Source organism: Choloepus didactylus, chromosome 4 (genome assembly GCF_015220235.1).
Source record: "Choloepus didactylus isolate mChoDid1 chromosome 4, mChoDid1.pri, whole genome shotgun sequence".
Classification (NCBI taxonomy): Eukaryota; Metazoa; Chordata; class Mammalia; order Pilosa; family Megalonychidae; genus Choloepus; species Choloepus didactylus.
In genome coordinates this window covers 89,031,883-89,053,821 of record NC_051310.1, presented here as the reverse complement: position 1 = coordinate 89,053,821, position 21,939 = coordinate 89,031,883, and the positions used below count along the sequence as shown (strand labels likewise).

At 47.4% G+C, this 21,939-nt stretch overlaps 1 protein-coding gene across 1 annotated transcript in view; it reads left to right on the top strand.

The window, feature by feature from the left end:
- Nucleotides 1-1,665: 1,665 nt before the first annotated feature.
- The window catches only part of KLHL25 (kelch like family member 25), a 41,427-nt gene continuing 21,153 nt past the window's right edge, over nt 1,666-21,939 (top strand). The window contains exon 1 of the mRNA XM_037832985.1: nt 1,666-1,804. The gene's annotated coding sequence lies outside the window, so the exon portion shown is untranslated. The remainder of the gene's footprint in view (nt 1,805-21,939) is intronic.

The window sequence follows — 21,939 nt, the reverse complement described above, 5'->3', positions numbered from 1 at the left end:
TGGAGTTGAAGAGGGGGAAAATGATAATGTGGACCAGATTTTAGATGGTTGGCATTTATAATTTGACAGAGAACCTGTATGGAATAATAAGTAGTGGTTACAAACTTGCTGAGAATCAATTTTGCATGTGGAGCTTCATCCAACCAACAATTATATAAATACCTTAGCCATAGAAAATTGGCAAGATGTTAAAACTACAAATGTGATCTATGTCATTTCTTTAATGAGGCAATTATTTTTATGTTGCCTCCTTCCCCTTTGAAGGCACCTTGGCACATGTGGCAAACTTTGAAGGCAGCTTGGCACATATGGCCAGATTGCTCTTCAATATTAGAACTCTTGCATTTTAAAAATCTCCAGATCTGTGCCAAACTGAGACACAAACCTGTGTCAAGCACTTCCTGGGTGCCACGTTCATTACATATATTATCATATTTAATCTTGACAATAAACCCTGCAAGATAGGTTTTAGAATTCTCCATTTACCAGTAAGAAACAGTCCCACACAGCTCTTCTGGGACAGAGCTGGGATTCCAACCCAGATCTCTGGTCTCCTCTACACCATATTATTTCCACCCCCCTAGATGCCTTCCCTGTCATCTGACAGCCTTTGAAACCTGGAATCTTTGTCCAGTCTAAGGAGCTTTCCAGCCATGGGGCTGTATTTCCATATCCCCCTGTTAAAATCCAACCCTTCCTTTAAAACCATTTGTTCACTCCCTTCTCCTCCTCAAACCTTCCTTGAGTTCCCATCAGTGAACTCTGCCTACCAGAAATTCTCACTGCCCCATGCTCAGCTGGCTCTTATCACTTTCTATACTTTACTGGAGTTATTTGTAACCTTAAGTGACCTACTTGACTTACCTGTCTTCAGTGGAAGAGGAAAAGAAAGAGTAATTGTTGTGTGCATAGTCATAGAAATTCTTTTTTAATCTTCCAAATAAGCCTCTGAAGAGTTTTTACCTGCCATTTTACAGATGAAGAAACTGTATGCATAGAAAGCTTAGTGATGGAATAGGATGCAAATCCAGAATGCAGGAATTACAGATCTTTTTTAGCTCCTGGAGACGAGCCAATTGCAGGCGTCCAGCAAACGTTTGTGGAATGAATGAATGGATCAGTATTTGAAGGTTGGCTTCAAAAGGAGCTCGGTGGGAAATGACATGGGTAGGAGCGCTGAGATACCCTGAAAAAGGCACATTCCAAGTACAGATGGGGTTTGGTGGCTGCAGAAAATTTCAAACATTGAAACAGGCCCGGAGTAAAAAGAAAGGGCTTCCTTAACACTCGGGCAACTAAGAGGGTGAATCTGTCCTAGGTAATGAGGCCTACAAACTTGTAATCCGGGGACGGAAGTAAGAGGTATATGCAATGTACACAGTCCCCACTTTCTGAAAGTCTTTCCTTTGGGTTCCTAGCTTTGGCCCTGGGGGCGCGTAGGCGCCTGTCCCTTTAAGAATCAGGACGCAATCCTTCTCCTGGGCCTGCCCCGCCCACTCTCTGTACCGGCGCGGCCTGAGCGCCCACCCCTTTCTCCTCCTCCGTACTAACTACGGGTTCGACTGCCCATCCGTCACAGACGCGCTGCCTTTGATTGGCTGGTATGCTTCGGACCGGGAGGCGGGGCGGGAAGGCGAGAGAAACTAGTTTGTTGGCGGCGCCTGGGCTGTACCGCAAAGGGAACGCTATCCGAGGCTGCAGCGGACCCGCTGAGGGGGTGGCGGCGGCGGCGGCGACAGGGCTGCGGGGCCTTGCGCAGACGGCGTGGGGCGTCTCAGTGCGGCGGTCGGCAGCGCTCCGGGCGGTGAGTACCTGGGCTGGGGGTTGGGGCGCCGTCTTCTGGGCCGTCCCGCTCCCGCGCGCCCGGCGCCGTCTCTGCCCGAGAAAATGGGGCGCCCCAAGTTCCCCTCCCGGCGCCGGCGTTGGGGACTTGCCAAGCCTCGGGACCAGCTAGCGCCGGGTCCTGCGCGTCCCGCCGAGGGGAGCCCCCGACAGACTGAGCCTCCGCGGGGCCGCGTGTCCCGGGAAGAGCGCAGCTGGGGTTCGCGGAACCGTCCCGGCCACCGGGGGGGTTTGTGGACCCCGGGTCGGGGACAGTGGGGGCTGTAGTGAGCCCCGCCCCCGTCCCGGCTCCTCCCGCCCCGCCCGAGCCTGGGGACCCGGTGAGGGTATTTGCTAAGAGCGCGGGGTGAGGGAATGAATTGCTTCACAAATGGATGTTGCGCGTGGGAGCTGCGATTCTCTCCTGGGAGTGATTGATTCATTGAATCCGCAGACTCTCTTTTAAAAAAATTAATATTGATCCTGGAAAGAGGAGACTGCTTGTCTTTGAGGATATGAGCGGCGCAGCTTTGCGCCCCGGCGGAGCAAAGTCCCCCCGCGCACTTGACGCCAAGGGACAGATGGCCGCCCGTGCAAAACCGGGGCAGCGATGAGCGAAGGTCTAACCGCTAGCCGGGGCAGAGCTGACCACCTTTCCTTGTCGGGCCGATTAGGTCTCTCGCCCGATAGGGTAACTTGTCTGTGAGCAGAAGAGAAATGGTCGCACCTGAAGTCACACCCACCTGCCCACCTGGGTGGCAGCCACCTGGCAGGTCCAAAGCAAACCTCTTCCAGCCTGACTCTCCTCTTCCCCACATTTTGCCCTGGCACCAGGAACCCACCACACCTTGGCACGATCCCCCACCCCCCATCCCCTTTCTAGTTCATAGTTGTTTTAGAAGCCTTTGGTTTGGGTTTTTTGTTTGTTTGTTTTGTTTTTTGACCTTTTATATATTTTTTTATTTTAAATTCAGTTTTCTTGAGATATATTCACATACCATATAATCATCCATGGTGTTCAATCAGCTGTTCACAGTACCATCATATAGTTAGGCATTCGTCACCCCAATCTATTTTTTTAATTCAGTTTTATTGAGATATATTCACATACCATACAGTCATCCATGGTGTACAATCAACTGTTCACAGTACCATCATATAGTTGTGCATTCGTCACCCCAATCTATTTTTGAACATTTTCCTTACAACAGAAAGAATAAGAATAAAAAATAAAATAAAAAATAACACCCAAATCATCCCCCTCACCCCACCCTACTTTTCATTTAGTTTTTGTCCCCATTTATCAACTCGTCCATCCATACACTGGATAAAGGGAGTGCGGTCCACAGGGTTTTCACAATCACACTGCACCCCTTGTAAGCAACATTGTTATACAATCATCTTCAAGAGTCAAGGCTACTGGGTTAGAGTTTGGTAGTTTTAGGTATTTACTTCTAGCTATTCCAATACATTAAAACCTAAAAAGTGTTATCCATATAGTGTGTAAGAATGTCCAGCAGAGTGACCTCTCGACTCCACTTGAAATCTCTCAGCCGCTGAAGCTTTATTTCGTTTCATTTTGCATCCCCTTTTTGGTCAAGAAGATGTTCTCAATCCCACGATGTCGGGTCCAGATTCATCCCCGGGAGTCATATCCTGTGTTACCAGGGAGATTTACACCCCTGGGAGTCAGATCCCACATAGAGGGGAGGGCAGCGAGATCACCCACAAAGGTGGCTTAGTTAGAGAGAGAGGGCCACATCTGAGCAACAAAGAGGCACTCAGGGGGAGACTCTTAGGCACAATTATAAGCAGGTTTAGCCTCTCCTTTGCAGTAATAAGCATCAGGGGCTTTTAACCGCCCCTGCCCAACAGGGGCACCACCCACTTTTTTGCTCTAGCATCAGAGCTCCTCAAAATTCATTTTATCTTTGAGCAAAGAAAACCTCTATAGAGCCATAACCAAAGGGATTGGGGCTGGGGGGGAGGGGGCAGACCCACTTCCTGCAGATTTAACCTGGCAGGAACCTCACATTCTTATCATGGACTAGACTCTGGTGCCTGTGACTTGGGCTCAGGCCCTTTGGGACCTGGGCCTTGGCCTCACTGTTCATAGACAGACCGGATGCTCAGTGGGCCCAGATCTGCAGCTAGGATTCCTGAGGACTGTTGGTGAAGCTTGCCTTTGGGGCCTGGGAGGGAGTAGAACACAAGGTCCACCCCACCCAGGGGCAGTGTCAGTGTTCTTCTAAGACGGGTTCCTTGAATCCCAGCCTTCTACAAGGCCTGGCAGCTGTTCTGGTCTTGAGTCATTCCATTTGTCATGAAGTGACTCCAGGGAGATTATTAAAAGGCAGGTGGAGGGAAATGGAAGGAACCTTCTTCTTGGGTCTCGGTTGCGGCCAGATTTATGTTTGTGGTGTAGAGAAAGGAGTTGAGGCGCGTGCGTTCTCTGCATGGGAGGCAGCTTCTGCAGTTCAGTGACTCTTAATAACATCTTAATCCTGTGGGCACTTAGTGTGGGCAGAGGAGAGCAGGAAGGAAAGAGAAAATTACCCAGGACCCGGACTACGTGGTCTGCAGTGAAAGCAGGCTTAGTTCTTCCTATATATCACTGTGGGGTGAGAGAGAGGGAGAGCTGAATTTAATGGGTGGCTTGGTTCATTCATTCATTCATTCATTCATTGTTGGAACAGACTTGATGGGGCACCTGCTATGTGCCAGGCCTAGGGCTAGGTGCTGGCCACCCTGCCTTCAGGGAACTCCTAGGTGATGGGGGGTTGGGCCATGCATATGCAGAGTGCTCCGATGATATTGGCAGCAAGAAGAGGTGAGGGGGCATAGAGGAGGGACATGGGGTGGGGGGTGGGCTTCCTGGACAAAGGATGCCTCTGCTAAGTAAAGATGGGAACGGCATGCCACAGCCCAGCCTGATTCCCAGCCTTTGGCAGCTGTTTTTCTCCCACACCCACCCACATTTCTCCCAGAGGCCAATTCATTGCCACCCTCGAGATAGGTGCAGCAGGCTCAGGTCTGGGAAGGAGCAGATGAGAGGGGTCAGAAAGGTTCGCAGAGGTGGGTGGCCCAGCCTGCAGGGATAGTGGTCCGGGGCATCCACAGGAAGCTGAATGGCTTCTGGAAGCAACTACCCTGCTCAGGGGGGCCTGGGAGAACCCACCCCACTGGCCCAGAGGTTGGCAGATTGCCTAAGCCCTTAGTCTCTCTATTTCAGCTGACGATGTGGGGGTAGCCTCGCCTGAATGGGAGGGCAGAGCTGGCACGAGAAAACAGAATGGCCAGACACAAATGAATTGGCTGATTGTGATTGCTGGTTTTCGTCTAATGTGAGAAATTTCATAAATGAATTGCCTCGGCTGGCCAGGGCTGTTGAAGCTTTATGTTTTCCCAGCCAGGAAACACTTAGTTGGGACAAGCCGGGGGAGCGAGGGCTGCCGAGTGGGAGAGGGGTGGCACTCATGCAACCCCAGCCTTTAGGCCCAGCATTCCAGCAGGACTTGCCCCGATGGAGGTCAGCCCAGCTCCTGCAGCGGGTCCCAGCCCCTTTCCTGGACAACCTCATGCCCTGAGCAGAACTGTCCCAATACCAGTTCTAAAGCTACTCAGTGGCAGGCCATCGCCTTGCCAGACTGACCCACCCAGAGGTGCCTCGAGGGCTGTTAGGAATAGGGTTGAGGATGTTGTGGGGATAGGGGGCCCAGAGGGGGCTCAGGGAGGGGAAGGGCTGCCCGTTGCGTCCCTTCAACACAGGGTAAAGGGCAAGAGTGTGGGCTCCGGAACCAGACTTGGATTCCATCCTGGCTATGTGTCTCATCAGGTTCCTTAACTCACTGAGCCTCATCTGCCTTTTCCAGGGTTATTGCAGAGATTAAACACGATACCATCCAGAAGCCCCTAGAATGGTGTCTGGTGTACATTCCAGGGTCCCCTTCCTCTTTGCCCTGTCCTCTGGGCACGGGGTTGAGGTCAGAGGTGCCTGTTTCTCTGCAGGTGACTTGCTGCCCTCTCCCAGCCACCTCCACCCACTATACCCCTCCCTCTCTCACCCCCAGACTTTTCTTGTGGCATAAGCTTAATCCTGGTACCCTTTTGGATGATGAAAGATGGCATGTGTGGCTCTGAGCCCTGCGCTTAAAAGTGCCAGCTGTGTAGTCCCAGAAAGCCAGACTAGTTGGGAAATTGTACTTTACTTTCTGCGAATACATAAAAGCTTCCCAGCTGTTCTTTGTCCCCACATTGTTCACCCGGGCCCTGCCCCCTGGGTTGGGTGCAGAGTCTGGATAAGGCAGTGTGGACCACCTCTTGTTTCAGTGTGACCGGGCCCGAGGCCAACTCCGCCTCTACACCATCCCACAGTTGAAATCCTCAGACCTGGAACCTGTTGGCAGAGAGTGCACTTTAGTGGGGGTGTGGGAGCTGGAACCCCCGTCCTGCTCTGCCCTACCTGGCTATGTGACTGCCTGCAGGTGTCCTTACCCCTAGGGGCCTCATTTAGCACTTCTGTAAAATAAGTGGATGCTCTTCTGTATAACGTTTCTATGAAATGTTTTGCTGTAAAAACTCAAAGGTTCTTATAAGCTGTGATGTTGCGCGGTTTTGTAAAGCTGGAGTTACTCATTTAGCCCTCATGGGCGGGGAGCGTTTGAGAAGCAGCCCAATAGAGTGCACAGGGGCCCAGTTAGAAGTCAGGAGTTGAGGGTTCTAGTTCTAGCTCTGCCTCTGATGTGCTATAGGACTTTGAGCCAGTCACTTTCCCTCCCTGGATTCTAATGTTTCCACCTGTAAAATGCGAGGGGTGCAGTATCCTTTCCTTTCTCGGTGAGTGGAGACTGAGTCAGACCTCTCCAGTAACTCCAGAGTGACCGGCTCGCCTCCCTGAGCCTCTCTCAGATCCCTTCCTGTGCCCACTGCCTGGGGGTTTGGGGCTCAGGTTTACAGGGCTCACTCTCTTCCTGGCCTGCAAGCATGGGGTGTGCCCGTGGAGGAGAGGCTGGCAAGGCCAGAGGATAGGGTGAGGGAAGAAGCAGGCTGGCCCTGGGTGGAGCAGGCCCGGTCTCAAAGGAAGGTGGCATGCAGGTGACTCTTTCCCAAGGTCCTGGGTGGGGAGCTGGGCAGATGTGCACCAAGGGTGACAGCCCCCTCCCCCTTGAATGGATGGAGTGAGAGGTTGCTCACAGAGCCCAGGGCCATCTCCTAGAAGCAAGATGGACCAAGACCTCAGAGGAGCAGGTGGGATCCTGAGGGTGCTCAGGGACGAGGGGGTAGGAGGTGGCACGGCTCCCTGTAAGACCAGTTGCATGGCTCCTCCTGCAAGGGAGGTGGGGGTGGAGCAGGGCTGTGTGACTAAAACCGTGCCGTCCCCACCCACCTCTGCCAACAAGACTCCTTCCACTGCCAGCTGCATCGTCAGGAGTAGGATGCAGGGGTGGGATGGAAACAAGAAAGCCTCACTTGTTTTCTGCCTGCCCCTTTTGGGCTCCCAAGGGAAAGCTGACCACAGATCAATCAAGACAGAACAAAATTAATTCCCTAATTAAGATAAGAGAAGCTTTGCTTGTTCAAACCCAGGCGGTGCTGCCTGCCAGGTTTGCAGTTGGCCAGGCCCATTTGTCATGGGAGGAGACAGCCAAGAGATGGAGGAGCTTTTTTTCTAGAAAGTCTTGGTGATTTCATCCTCATTTCATGCAGAATTTGAGTTCTGCTGTGTCCCAGCTGGGCTCCTGACACCTTAGGCAGCCAACCCCTCCACCTGTCAAAGCCTCTGTTGACGGTAGCCTTGAAAATCAGAGGGAGAAAGGGTACAGTTTCATTCACACAACAAACATTTATTTAGTACCTTCTGTATGGTTCGCCCTGAACTAGAAACTGGGGAAAGAAAAGGCAGGTTCAGAAAGAGTCCCTGCAAGGGAGCTCAGCGTCTGGCATGGGAGGCAGGCAGGTAGTCAGGTGGTTGTAGCACAGCACTTGGTGTGAGCGGCATGCCTAGAGAGAGCCTGCCTCGGTTCCTTATTGGAGAAGTGAGGAAGTGGACTGCAGTTCAAGCCTTCTGTTCCAACTATGTCCACTGAATATTTTCTGCCATCTACTCTCTGCCAGGCGCTGGAAAGAAGCAGAGAACAAGGCAAAGACTCCTTCATCTGGAGCCTCTATTTGAGTGGGGAGGCAGACAACAAGGAGGCCAAGTAAATACTACTGTGATAAGGGCCACAAAGGCAGTGGAGGGGGAGGTGTGAAAGTGAACAGGGTCCACTTTGCAGAGGAGGTCAGGGAAGGCCTCTTTGGGTAGGTGACGTATAAGCAGAGACCTGCAATCCCAGAGAGAGCCAGCCACGGGAAGGTCCGAGGCAAAGTACACCAGGCAGGAGCACAGCAAATGCAAAGAGTGAACTGCCCAGGCTGGGGCGGGGTGTGGACTGGGGCTCACCGAGAGGCTGCAGCCTTTATGGGCCATGACCTTCCAATTCATAGCTGTTTTGTTTCCTGTTTAAATTTAAACACTGTATCAACAGATTACCTTTGTAAACAAATAATATAGAAAAAAATGGGCACAGTATGAAAGTCCCCCACTTCCCTTGACATATCTGTCAAGTTTCCTGCATACATTTCTAGTCCCCTTTTTATATACCGGTTTTGTTTTCACGTGATTTGGACAGTACTCAGTACTCTACAACTTCTCCCACCGAATGTACCTTAGAGCTCTGTATTAGTTAGGGTTCTTTAGGGAAACAGAATCAACAAGAGGTAGCTATAAATATAAGATTTATAAAAGTGTCTCACGCAACTGTGGGTATGCACGAGTCCAAATTCCGTAGGGCAGGCAGCAGACTGGCAACTCCAATGAGAATGTTCGATGAACTCCTCAGGCAGCAAACTGGCAACTCCGATGAACTCCTCAGGAAATGCTTCTCTGGTCAGCCCAAGAAGAAGTGAAGGTCCTCTATGTGTCCTGCTTAAAAGTCTTCAACTGATTGGGTTAAGTCCAGCTGACTGCATTCTCTCATTGTGGAAGACATCGCCTTCGTTGATGTAATCCCTCACAGCTGCAGCCAGTTGACTGATGATTTAATAAACCAGCCTTCTGGTTTATTAACCAGCCACAAATATCCTTGCAGTAACGGTTAGGCCAGTGTTTGCTTGACCAGACAGCTGGGTACCATCACCTGGCCAAGTTGACACATGAACCTAACCATCACAAGCTCTTTCTCTTTTCACTGTGATGTAATAGTCCGTAGTGTGGCTGAAATGCCATCTTTCATTTCACTGTCTCCCTACCGAAAGGTATTTGGGTTGAGTCTAATGTCCTTCCATGCAATCAATGAAGCCTTAAACATCCTCGATCAAGCATCTTTATGAGCAAGCGTGATTATTTTAAATCCTCACCGTTAAGTCCAAATGGCTTTTGCAAACTCCTTGGATTTACTCCCCCATTAATGGTGTCTGGATGCTCATGCCCCCACATCATCACCCACACTTGAGATTGGCCACGTTTTCACTTTTAGCTAATGTGATGGATGAAAAATGATTGCATTATTCTTAGAAAAAAAAACAAAAAAACAGTTATCCCATTTATTCAGGCGTCCTCTTTTAAATTCTAATCCACCTTTGTTTTCCAGAAGATCAGGGTTTAGCGAGTCCCAGTTCAGCCTTTTACTGGTCTCCTGACCCAGGCTGAGGACGGGCGAAGCTCTCCGAAACCTGTGTGCTCATCTGTGAAATGAGGCCCTTTCATCCCTGCCCTGCCCCCTGCCAGGTTGCTGTGCATTGCGCATGAGAAAACATTCCTGAAAGTTCACTTTATGCTGAAAAGCTCTTGCAAACATCAGGAGGCATTGTTTTTACTAGTGAAAGCCAAGTATCTAAAGCCCAGAATTTGAGTGACTCCAAGTGTTTCTTCTAAAAGCCGTGTCTGGAGAAGGGTTGGGGTGACTTGTCCCATGTGAGGTAGAGGTGTCTTCAGGTGGGATGCATCTGCCTGGCGCCCTCTGAGATGGAAAAGGCCTCACCTGATTTGAAAGAAAAGTCTGGGTGGACTTGAGAGCTCCTCCCAGGGCTGGCTGAGTTGATGGGCTGCTCCTGTCTCGCCTGCAGGAATAAAGAAAGGAGCACAGGAGGGCAGGGAAAGTTCTCTAGCTGGTTCAGAAAAAGGGTCAGAAAACAGCATGTCCACATTTGTTACTTTGGGAGGGTTCTTCTCTGTTTTCCTGTAACAGGAAACTCCAAAACAAAAAATTTACTGCATAGGCCCTTGTGTTCTTGATTTGGAGACAGAAGTGGCGGGAAGCTGTGGAGATTGATGGCCTCCCTGGGCCATAGGTGGCAATGCACCTGGGTTGAGGGTGGCGGCAGGTGTGGGAAAATCAGACGGCAAGGTGGACTCGGGCTGGGGAACGCCAGGCCTGGGCAGCACCAGGCCCTCCAATGAGGGAGTGAGGGGGCTGCTGGACCTGGTAGCCTGGGCCCCTGGAGGAATTCATTACTACTGACGTTTTTGCCAGGCTTCCTTGGAACCCCCCAAGTGAACTCTGCCTAATACAGCTTCGGCCTCACCCTTTGGGAATTGGAGGTTTGGCTGCTATCTCCCTGCTGTCCTGGGGATGTCTCAGACCTGAGCCCCAGAGGAGGCTCCTGTTCTCCCATCAGCCTGGCCAGGTTGGGACAGCCACAGACAGCAGAGAGCACAGACAAAGGTGGGGGTGGGCGTATAAATGCAGAGACAGCAGGACTCCCAAAGGGCTTTGGTGGAGAGGCCTCCTGCTTTTATGCCTCTGCAGCTAGTGAGCCAAGAGGAGGGAAGGGTGGAGATCCTTGCCAAAGGCAGGTTTTTCCATTTATCAGGCAACTCCTTATTCTGGGGGTTGAATTTTTAATAAGGGGGCAAGGAAAGCAGCTGGCTCTAGAGCTGGTGTCCAGGGTGGTCCTCCTGGAGCCTGGTTGCCTTGGCTGCCCCCCATCCCCACCTCCTGAGCTAAGCGTGTGTGACGGTCTCTCAACTGAGTTACACTGAAGTCGAATCTTCTAGTTTCCTTTCAGGCCCCAGGATCAAGTGGTATATCTGTGTTGCAGGAAGTGGCAGTTGCTATTTTTACCACTCCAACTAGGACTTTTTACTGCAAGGTACAATTACAAGTAAAATGTCAGGGTTTGGCTGGTTGGTGAAGCCCCAGGAGGTTGAGTGAGGAGCCACTCTGCACGGCTGGTCAGCTGGTGTGTAAAGCAAGACACATCTGCACATGGACATGCACCTGCCCTTGTCGCCGGGCAGCTTCCTCTGAATCGCTTCCAGTGTCTAGAGGTATCCTCTAGACCAAAAAGTTGCCCAGATAATTGCAACCTGAACCCCTCATAATTGGCTGGCCAGGGAGCAATGAGCCATGGCTATTCCTGACTGCCCAGGACATGTAAATTTTGTTAAATGAAATTACTGAGAACTTATTATGTGCTACCCGCTCTGCTAGGTGCTAGATGCTAGGGATAGAGATAAATAAGACAGACCTTGCTATCTAGGATCACACACATCCAGCAATTTAAAAATGCAGAAGGTGCACATTGTCCTGTACCTTTTGAATGGTCCATATATATGCATTATGGTTAGAAGCTAATTGGGCTTGCATAGTTTTCTGTTGCTGCACAAACTGAGTGGCTTAAACAATACTCATTTATTAGCTTGCAGTTCTGCAGTTCAGAAGTCCAGGCTGGCTCAGCTGGGTTCTTTGCTTAGAGTCTCACAGGGCCAAAGACAAGGTGTCTGCTGGGCTGGGCTCTTACCTGGAGGCTTTGGGGAGGAATCTGCTTCCAGGCACACTCCGGTGATTGTTAGAAAACGTGTCTTTCTGGGGGATGTGATCCAATACACAACAGTCAGCATCTCCAATATGACTCATAAGATTTGTGGAGCACCATTTGAGACAGGGATAAAGGTTGCGCTTTCCCATCTAGCATTTGAAATGTTTCACCATGAAGCATGTTGATCATTTCCTAAGTAAATGGCAGACACCGGGGCCTCTCCCCTAGGTTTAACAAATCTCTGGATCGTTTTGATTCTTATTCCACTGGATATTGTAGTTAATCCACTTTCCATTCAGCAATGCTTATTGAACATCTGATATATCCTAGGCAGCAAAGATGGCACAGAATACTGCCCTCCAGGAGTTGAAAATATAGGTAAGGGCACAATAGGTAATGAACCAAAGGAGTAAATAATGCAGGAAAGCAGGAGAAGAAAGATCAAAAAACTGCATCAGAGAAACAGGGTATCGGAAAGTTAATTCCAGGAGGTAGATAAAAAGCTTTCTCTCCTTTTTTAAATTAGAGAACTTTTAGGTTTACAGAAAAATCATGCAGAAAATTAGTTTCCATATACCCACCCCTCCTTATTAACATTTTGCATTAGTGTGGTCCTTTGTTACAGTTGATAAGAGAATACTATTATAATTGTACAATTAACTGTAGTTCATGGTTTATATCAGGGCTCACAGTTTGTGTTGTACAATCCTATGGTTTTTGTTTTGTTTTTTTAATTTTTATTCTAGTAACATAATACAACCTAAAATTTCCCCTTTTAACTACATTAAATACATAAATCAATGCTGTTAATTCTGTTCACAATGTTGTGCTGTCGTCACCGCCATCATCAAAATTTTATGATTGACCCAAATAGAAACTGTACAATTTAAGCATTAATTCCCCATTCCCTACCCCACCCCAGCCCATGATAACCTATATTTTAGATTCTTGACTCTGTGAGTTTGCTTATTCTAATTATTTCATATCAGTGAGATCATATGATATTTGTCCTTTTGTGTCTGGCATGTTTCCCTCAACAAGATGTCTTCAAAGTCCATCTGTGTTGTTGCATGCATCAGAACTTCATTCCTTTATACTTCTTGATAATATTCCATTGCATAGACATTTTGTTTATCCTTAAATCTGTTGATGGACACTTGGGTTTCTTCCACCTTTCGGCTATTGTGAATAACGCTGCTATGAACATTGGTGTATGTTCCGGTTTGCTAATGCTGCTGTTTTGCAAAAGTCCAGAAATGGATTGGCTTTTATAAAGGGGATTAAACAGGTTACACAGTTACAATTCTAAGGTATAGAAGTGTCCAGACTAAGGCATCAACAAGAGGCTACCTTTACTGAAGAAGGGCCAATGGTGTCCAGAACACCTCTGTCAGCTGGGATGGCACGTGGCTGGCATCTCCTGGTCCTTTGCTCCTGGGTTGTGTTTCAAAATGGCTTTCTCCAAAATGTCTCTGGGTTTCTGTCTTTGCTCCTCTCTGTGAGCTCCTGCGCATCCTTGCTTCTTTCTTCCAGAGCATTTCTCTCTAAGCACCTGGGGGTCCTCTCAGCTTCTCCAGGGCAAACTCTGGGCTTCATCTCTTTATCTCTTAGCATCTCCAGACCTCTTTCTGTTCCCATCTCCTAGCGTCTCCAAGCGTCAGCAAGCATCTGTGTCGGCTCTCGAGTTCTCTTATGTAATCCAGTGAACCAATCAAGACCCACCCTGAATGGGCGGGGCCTACTTCCATGGAAATAATTTAATCAAAGGTATCACCACAGTTGGGTGAGTCACATCTCCATGGAAACAATCAAGAGGTTCCACCCAACAAGATTGGGTTAAAAGATCATGTCATTTGTGGGGGACATAATATATCCAAACCGGCTCAGCATGCAAATATTCGTTCAAGTCCCTGCTTTCAATTCTTAAGACAAAAATCTCTTTTATTTACTTACTGCTACATCCCTAGTGCAGTGATAGCACAGGACTGAACACATAGTAGATTTGGAATGACTCATTGCATCAATTTTTTGAGCATCTGCTATGTGCAGGGCCCTCCATGTGGCTGACCAATGAAGTATCCAGAGGAAGGTGTGGTCATTGAACCAGAGGGACTGTGGAGGGAGGAGAATAGGGCAGAGGAGGGACAAGAAATCTCGGTGTCTTAGTGAGTGGGAGGGAGAGGGGCTGTGCAGGGTGGTGAAGCCAGAAATGGGAACAGATTGAACAAGGCTTGGGTGTCAAAGACTCATCAAAGGCTTTTAAACCAGAAAGAGTTGTGGTCAAAGCTAAGCCTGTGGCATCAGATTGACGGAGAGGTTGGACAGGGGCCCAGTAACTACCCAGCTTGCAGAGGTGAGAGCCTCACCCTGTCTCTGGACATAGGACTGGGAAAGAAAGCACTAGTGCAAGAGACCCATGAAGGAAGATTGAGTGGAACTCAGCGGCTGAGCGATCTGCTGAAAGTGTACATAGAAATGAGTGCCTTTTATGGGCACCCATGTATTTGGCTATAAATATATGTACATATATAATTTCAAGAGACCAATAATGATAAACTGTGAAGCCCAAGTGCAGCCTCTGCGCACAGCCCCTGTACTTTGCCGTTAGAAGCCCTCCATCTGCACGCCACGAAGGCTGTTCACCGCATTGTTCACCGACAGCCTTTCGGATTCTACTGAGCAGCTGACCTTTAAGAAACTGCCGCTTTTCCAACCTCAGGTCTGTGTGAGACTGGATTTTCTTCACATCCTTTCATCACAACACGCTGAATGCAGAAGCACATGTGAGAATCATGCTATCTCACTAAATTATTTGTTTTAGAATATAGTTTTTTTTTAAAGTAACTATCTATGCCAACCTACAGTGAATTTATTATTGTTATTTTTAAACGAATTCATATATATTTTAATTCCTTCTCAGTTTTAATTTCAAATACAGTGAATATCAACAGGCAAAAGCTCCTTACGGTCCTCAGTCATTTTTAAAGTTGTAGGAAGACCTCACTACCGAGCGATGTGAACACAGCTGTGAACCAGGAACTGTGTATTGGACCCTGTTCCCAGGTCTCTATGTCTGTGTTCCCCATTTCATCCATATTACAAATAAGAAATGAAGGCGCTGAGAATTGAATCCCAGGCATGGGTCTCATAGCTGGGAGGTGGCAGTGCCGGCAAGGCAGGAGGTCCCGGGCTGAAGTCTCTGTTCCCCAGGATGGGAGGAAGGTACATGGCTGAGAGAAAGCCATGTACATGGGTCTGCATCCTCATGTCATCGCCCTCGTGGGCAGCAAGCACGCCATGGCAGCACCACCCTGGCCGGGAGCCACCTCTCCACAAACCCTCCTTCCTCAGGCCCAGGAAAGAAGGCCTGGGTGTGCTAAGTGGCAGCAGGATGCTTGAGAAGTCGAGTGTCATTCATGTGCAGTAGCATGTCCAGTTCTGGCACCTGCAGCATTTGTGGCAGGGAGGCGCTTCGTCTTCACAAATAGCCCACATTTTGCCACTTGAGCAGGGATGTCAGAGTGAAACAGCTCTGAGTACTGGCTGTAACCAAACCGAAGATATGTACAAATTACTCATCTTCTCTTAGCCTCAGTTCGCCCTTCTGTACAATTGGGCAATATCGTCTTGACAAGGTATTGTAAGGATTAAGTGAAAGAAGGAATGGAAAGCCCCTCCCTCAAAGCCTCCCTTACAGCCAGGTTTAAAAAGATTGTCCATGCATGTGGTACACAGGTCAGGAGGTTCAAAAGGGTATACAGTGAAAACTGAATCTCCCCTGCTCTCCTCCCCAGGGGAAGTGTTATCAGCAAATCTCTTACACAGCCTTCCAGACATAGATGTATAGTGTGTGTGTGTAAATAGGTAGTCTGGTTTTTAACATATATAAAAGACAGCATCCTGTACACAGCTTTTCTCATTTTAGTACATAAAGCCAATTACTTAATTTTTTATACAGCTGTATAGTACTCCGCTCTAGGGATATACCAACATTTATGTAGCCTGGCCTCTAATCATGAACACCGAGATTGTTCCCAGCCTTTCTTGTGTGTGGGCATGTGTAATTGAGGGTAAAATTCCTGGGAGAGTAAGTGCTAGGGCAGAGGGCATGTGCATTTGTAATTTTGAAAGATTTTGCCAAATTGCTCTCCCAAGAGGCTGTGCCAGTCATGCTCCCATGGCTCTCTCGTCTCTCTCAGTGAGGAGAGAAGGAGCTGTGTCTTGGGCTTGAGAAATTGAGGAGCATTCTGATTCTGATCTGATACTAACACTGACAGCTGGGAAAAGAAGAAAGCTTCTGGAGATTTATCTCCCAAGCCTCAGTGAACAGGGAGAAGGAAATCGGCTACCAGCAAGCAGCTGACACCTTTACCCTTTTGTTGTTGTTCCGTTCTATCTGTTCATTTTCCAACAAGATGATCACTCCATGTGGGTCACTGAAAGTGATATCTAGGCCAGAGTGCTTTTAGTGGCTCCATCTATGGGCCTTGGAGGATTTTTCAGGGGACCACACAGGAGGAGAGAGAGCCCACCTCCACATCCCCAGACCCTCTCTGCTTGCTAAAGGCTCTGGCCAGTCCTCCTGTAGAGTGAAAAACCCATGACGTTAGTGCAGTGTTTGCTTTGAAGGGGGGCTGTTTGCCCTGTCCCTCTTTGTTTCTCTGTCTCATTCTTGATAAGTAAAAGTGAACAAATTATGTCAACAGATGGGTGAATCCAAGTGCCGAGTTCTTTGTCCCCTCTGTGATTAGAGCAGTGGTGTCCATTTCACTTGCCCTGCTCCCATCTGGAGCAACAGCTGGGCTTGCAGACAACTCCTATCTCTGGGGGCCAGAGAAAGTTCAGGCAGCCTCATCAAGCTGAGGGGGGAGAAGGATGTGGCAGAAAGAAGCTGCCCTGCAGCCACTGCTCTGATGAATTTGGAGATGTCTGAGCCACCCTTCCTGGAGCTGAAAGAAGGCTTTTTGTTGCAGGTGTGGTTTAAACATGGCTTGGCAGGCGGCATACATGGGAAATGAAGAACTTTTAGTTCAACAATATGGTATAAAAAAATCTGTAATTTTCTAAACAATGTGTCAAGAAAATAAACTAATTCAACAGAAATAGGATGTTATTTGTTCTTTGGATAAAAATAAAACTATGGGTGAATGATTACTATATATTTCATAGTGACATTAAAAGTTGTAATTGACAACCACAGAGACTGTACTAAGTTTCAAGAGGTAGCCTGAGAACTGCATCTGCCTTGTTCACTGAGAACCCCACATCTGCACTCAAAGGCATTTAATCTGGGTCCAGCAGTGAATGAAGGGTAGGAATATGGAAACTATGTGCAAAGTTAAGTTAAAAACAATGTAAAACAGTATTCTATAATTGCAACAATATAAACATGTTCATTTTGGAAAAAAACTGAAAATAATGAGCCAGTGTGAAAATAGTTATTCTGTTTGCAGTGTTGCATTTTGTTGTTGAACGTTTTGTGTTGTTATCACCCACACACACACCCTGAACCTTTTTGGGCATTTTTTCCCTAATCATGCCCCACCCCATTAAATTTTAATACCATGGATATACTGTCTGTTTTATATACTCTATGTATAACTGTGCTTTATAAATAAAAAGGGTGAGAGGTTTTCATCCCCAAGAACATATTTTCGCCCTCCTCCTTCCTCCCCCTCCACCACTCAAAATGCCTGTGACAGGGGGCTGGATTCTAGGGGGTGTACACCTTTTGTCTTGCTCTTTAGTTTGCCGTGTAGAAATGGTTGAGCCCTGGGCATGCCTTTAAGCCTCTCTGACTTGGCTCATGGAGCTCACACGGTCACAGAGAAACAGGACACTAAACAAAAAGGAAAAAGTGACCCAGACATCCAGGGCGGCTGCTGCTATGGGCTAGACGGGGACCCAGATGGTCCCCCCGTGGGGTGGGGTTGCTGCGGGCTGCCTAGCTTTCCTCCCTGGTACTCTCCTTTGCAAGATGGCTTCTCTTAAAAAACAAACACCATGTTGGTGAGGAACTGGCAAAATCCCTGCTGGACAAGGTCCGTGAGAGTGTTGGATCCTGAACAGTCCTTCCCTGAGATACTCTTTCTCCACAGGGTCCCTCCTCTGACCACGGGGCACAGACAACCCGAGAGGTTGCTTTCTCAGTTCTCCCAGGGTGGTGCCAAACTGGGAGCATTCTTGATGCACAGGAGAGAGTTCATTCATTACGTGTAGTAGATATCTTAGGATATTGGGCTTAATTCTCTCTGGAAGACGGTGAGGACTGCTCTAAGGGGTAGGCACTAGAGGGAATTGCCTCAGTGGCTGGAACCCGATGGGGAGCGTGAGGCCGAGCCTCCACAGACCTCCTCTTCTGTCCCCTTTTGTGAACCAGGAAGAGTGAGGCTAACCTGGAGTTGCTTGCCGCCCCTTCCCCAGCCTGGTGACCTCAGCCCACAAGGTGTGGCAGAGCACAGACTCAGAGCCAGAGCCCTGGACTCTGCACCCACACCCCATGTGACCTGGTGCTGATTGCCCAACACCTCCCTGCCCGGTTTCCTAACATGAGAAATGCCAACAATAATCCTACCTGAGGCTGCTGTAGGGATTAGATGATTTAACATGTAGAGCACTTAGAACAGTGCCCTGCACACAATAAATACCCAAAGCAACCATAAATTATAGTTAAGTTGGTATTGGTGGTGGTGTCTTCCTCGTTAACCTCTGAACTTCTGTTTTCTTAACCTGCTATCTACAGAGATTGTGGGGGGCATATGGTAGGATTGTATTTTCTGGCTCCTTGGGTGAGTGAAGTCATGTGAATGGTTTGGCCAGTAAGATGTGAGCAGAAATTATGTGTTTCCCTCCAAGCCAAGCATTTAGTTGTCGGTGCCACACTCTCCAGAGCGTACTTTTCCTTTGGCTCACTTTCAAGATGGTGGCTGCTCTGTTATCTGGGTTCCTGGGAGTGACAGTGATGAGAATAACACCATCCCCCAACTGAACCACTGTTCATGTATTCTCTGTCCTTAAAGCCACAGAGATTTGGGGGTTGTATGTTTCTGCAGCGTAACCTAGCCTATCCTGATTTAAATAGTCATAGCCCTGTCAAGGTTGGTTGCAATGATGAAATTTTATATGTAAAATGCCCAGCACAGTATTCAGCACAAAGGAGTCGCTCATTTCATTTGTCTCCCTCCCCAACCAGAATTCCCTTCTGATTCTTTGCAACAAGTGTTGCTTCATCTTTCAACAAGATTTCACGTGCCTTGACCCCTTACCTCCTGCTCTTTACCTTCTTTGGAAAGGCAGAGTCTGTTGTCCTGGAGGTGACACCCACAGCGGAGTCGCCCAAATCATTTGTCCAAGAGCAGGTGGTTTCCCATTAGTGGAGCTGGGCATCAATCTCAGTAGCGTCCATCAAGTTGCAATAATAATTCTGCTTCCCTGGCCTTGAGAGGCTGCAGTCTGCTGAGAACAAGGCCATCAGTCATGGAAGCTAAAGTACCTTCCTTGCCTCAAGCATGCTTAACAGTTTGGTGCATTAAGTAAAAAGCCTGGAGCGTGTGGAGAAAGCGCTGAAACGTTTGCCTGCCCCCTGGCTCTGCTTGGTCTCCTCTTCCTCTTCTAGCTTAGGCTGCAGAAGACAGGTGGACCAAATGGGAGGGAATCCTGGTATTCGTTGCTCAAGTGGGACTTTTTCTTAGGGAGGTAGGAACACATTTGAGAGGGTTCTGTGGCACCACTGCTCGTGACTCAAGTGACCCCAGAAGCGCGTTCGTGAATCAGGTAGTCCCATGGAACGCCATCAGAGGGGCTGGGGAACATGTAGAAGGGGGGCTGTGGTGCCACCACTGTGGGATGAGCTCAGGCGGGCATGGGCTGGCCCTCCCTTCATGGGAAGCTGGTTAAGTCAGGTCATGCCTGGATTGGAAACCCATGAGCATTATGCGACCTGGACATCCTCATCCCTTCCCTGAGCCTCCTTCCGAGGCCACCTCTTCAGTCTCCTGCAGGAGAGCTGGGGTGGAGCCACGTGCCATCCAGCGGACTAACCCACAAGCCCAGAAGGTGGGTGTTTACACTATTCTTGCAGGCGTACTGCAGGTTTGAATCCTTTTCACAATAAAAAGCTGAAAAACAACCAGAAGTTAAATAAATGCATGGATAGCGAACAATAGAAACAATTCTTAATCAGTTGCATTTTAAATTTAAAACAGGGGATGTCAGATTTATTAAATGAATAGATATAAAGGCAGAAACATCTGGGGAATGCATTGTCTGATAAGCAACTCATCTAGAATGGTCTGTGCTTCAGTTATAGTGGTCCTGCTCATTTTACTTTAAATTAACAGTTTGATTTGGCTGCTTAATAAGGAGGTTCAGTTTGTTTTCCATTTGAAATATTTAAAAGATGGACAGCTCTGCCCCCTGAGGGCTTCCTGATTTGACTCCATCACAAATTGGGGGGCTGCGCACAACGTCAGAGCCTGTGCTTTCACCCGAGAAAGCCCAGTCGGGGACAGTTGTTGCAGCAGTTATTGGTGCGCCACATCCGTGATGTTAAATATCATTGAAATCCTTTGTCATTATGATTTCCAGAGAGACCCAGATCCTGTAGATTTGACAAAAACCTTTAGTGTTTTTCCAGATTATTAAAAATATATATCCCTACTCATTAGAAGTCCAGAGAACTTAAAATGAATAGACAGTGGAAATCCCCCTCTTCAGAGTGGGGGTTTAGGATCTGGAGTTTCTGCTCTGTCTTTATTTGGTGACAGTGGCAACAAAGACAAAATATCAACAACTACAGAGTGACTGAGATCTTCGCAGTGCTGCTTAACTGCTTTTCATTTATCATCTCATTTAGTTCTCACAACAACCCTATAAAGTAGGTAAGTTTTTTTTTTTTTTAGAGCAATTTTGTTGAGATATGTTCACGCACCATACAAACCATCCAAATTGTACAATCACCGGCTCACAGCATCATCACATAGTTGTGCATTCATTACCATGATCAATTTTAGAACATTTTTATTACTCCAGAAAAGAAATAAAAATTAAAAATTAAACCCAAATCCTTCCATACCCCTTATCCCCCCTCCCCCATTATTGACCCATATTATTGGTATGGTACATTTGTTACTGTTGATGAATGAATATTAAAATATTATTGTTCACTATAATCCATAGTTTGCAATAGGTACATTTTTCCCTTATTATTAACTCCTTATAATAGTGGTATACATTTGTTCTAGTTCATGAAAGAACTTTTTAATATTTGTACAGTTAATCACAGACATTGTCCACCTCAAGATTTCCCATGTTATATACTCCCATGTTTTAACCTCCAACTTTCCTTCTGGTGACATACATGACTCTAAACTTCCCCTTTCCACCACATTCAGACACCATTCAGCATTGTTAATTGTTTTCACAATAACATGCTACTGTCACCTCTATCCATTTCCAAACCCTTAAGTTCAACCTAGTTAAACATCTGCACATATTAAGCAATTGCTCTCCATTCTTTAGTTTCATTGTATATCCTGGTAACCTGTATTCTAGTTTTTAACTCTGTGAGTTTACATATTATAATTAGTTCATATCAGTGAGATCATACAATATTTGTCCTTTTGTATCTGACATACTTCACTCAAGATAATGTCTTCAAGGTTCATTCATGTTGTCACTTGCTTTGGGATTTCATTCCTTCTTACTGCTGAATAATATTCCATTGTATGTATATATCACATGTCGTTTATCCCTTCATCTGTTTATTTTTCACACCAACCCTAAAAAGTAGGTAGGTGTTTGTTTTTTTGTTTTAAACTTTTTATTTTGAAATAATTTCAAACTTACAGGATGCTTGCAAAAATAATACAAAGTCCATACAGAAAACTCCAACATAAACTGACCCCTATGCTAAGATCCACCACTTTTAACATTTTGCCACCTTTGCTGTATCATTCTCTGTGTCTATTTATGTTTTCTGAACACTTGAAGGTGGGTTGTGTATACCCACCATGTTCCTTGAACACATAAAAGTAGGTACTGCTTTTATCATTGCTTTATGGTTGAAGAAACTTAACCAAGAAGGCAAATTAACTTTCGCAAGGTCTCACAGTAATGGCTGAGCTGCCTTTGGGGGCCCTGTTCCTCCTCATTGGCCTTGAGGAACTTTATCTTGGTTGTGTCAATTCAACTGGGTCAGAATACCCTGAAAGAAATATCCAAAATCACTGTCTGCCACTCTGGGGCTGGCTCCCTCCCATCTTGGTCATAGGTTAGCCCTCATTTTCTGCTTGAGTGTTTTAAAACCCAAGAGAATAG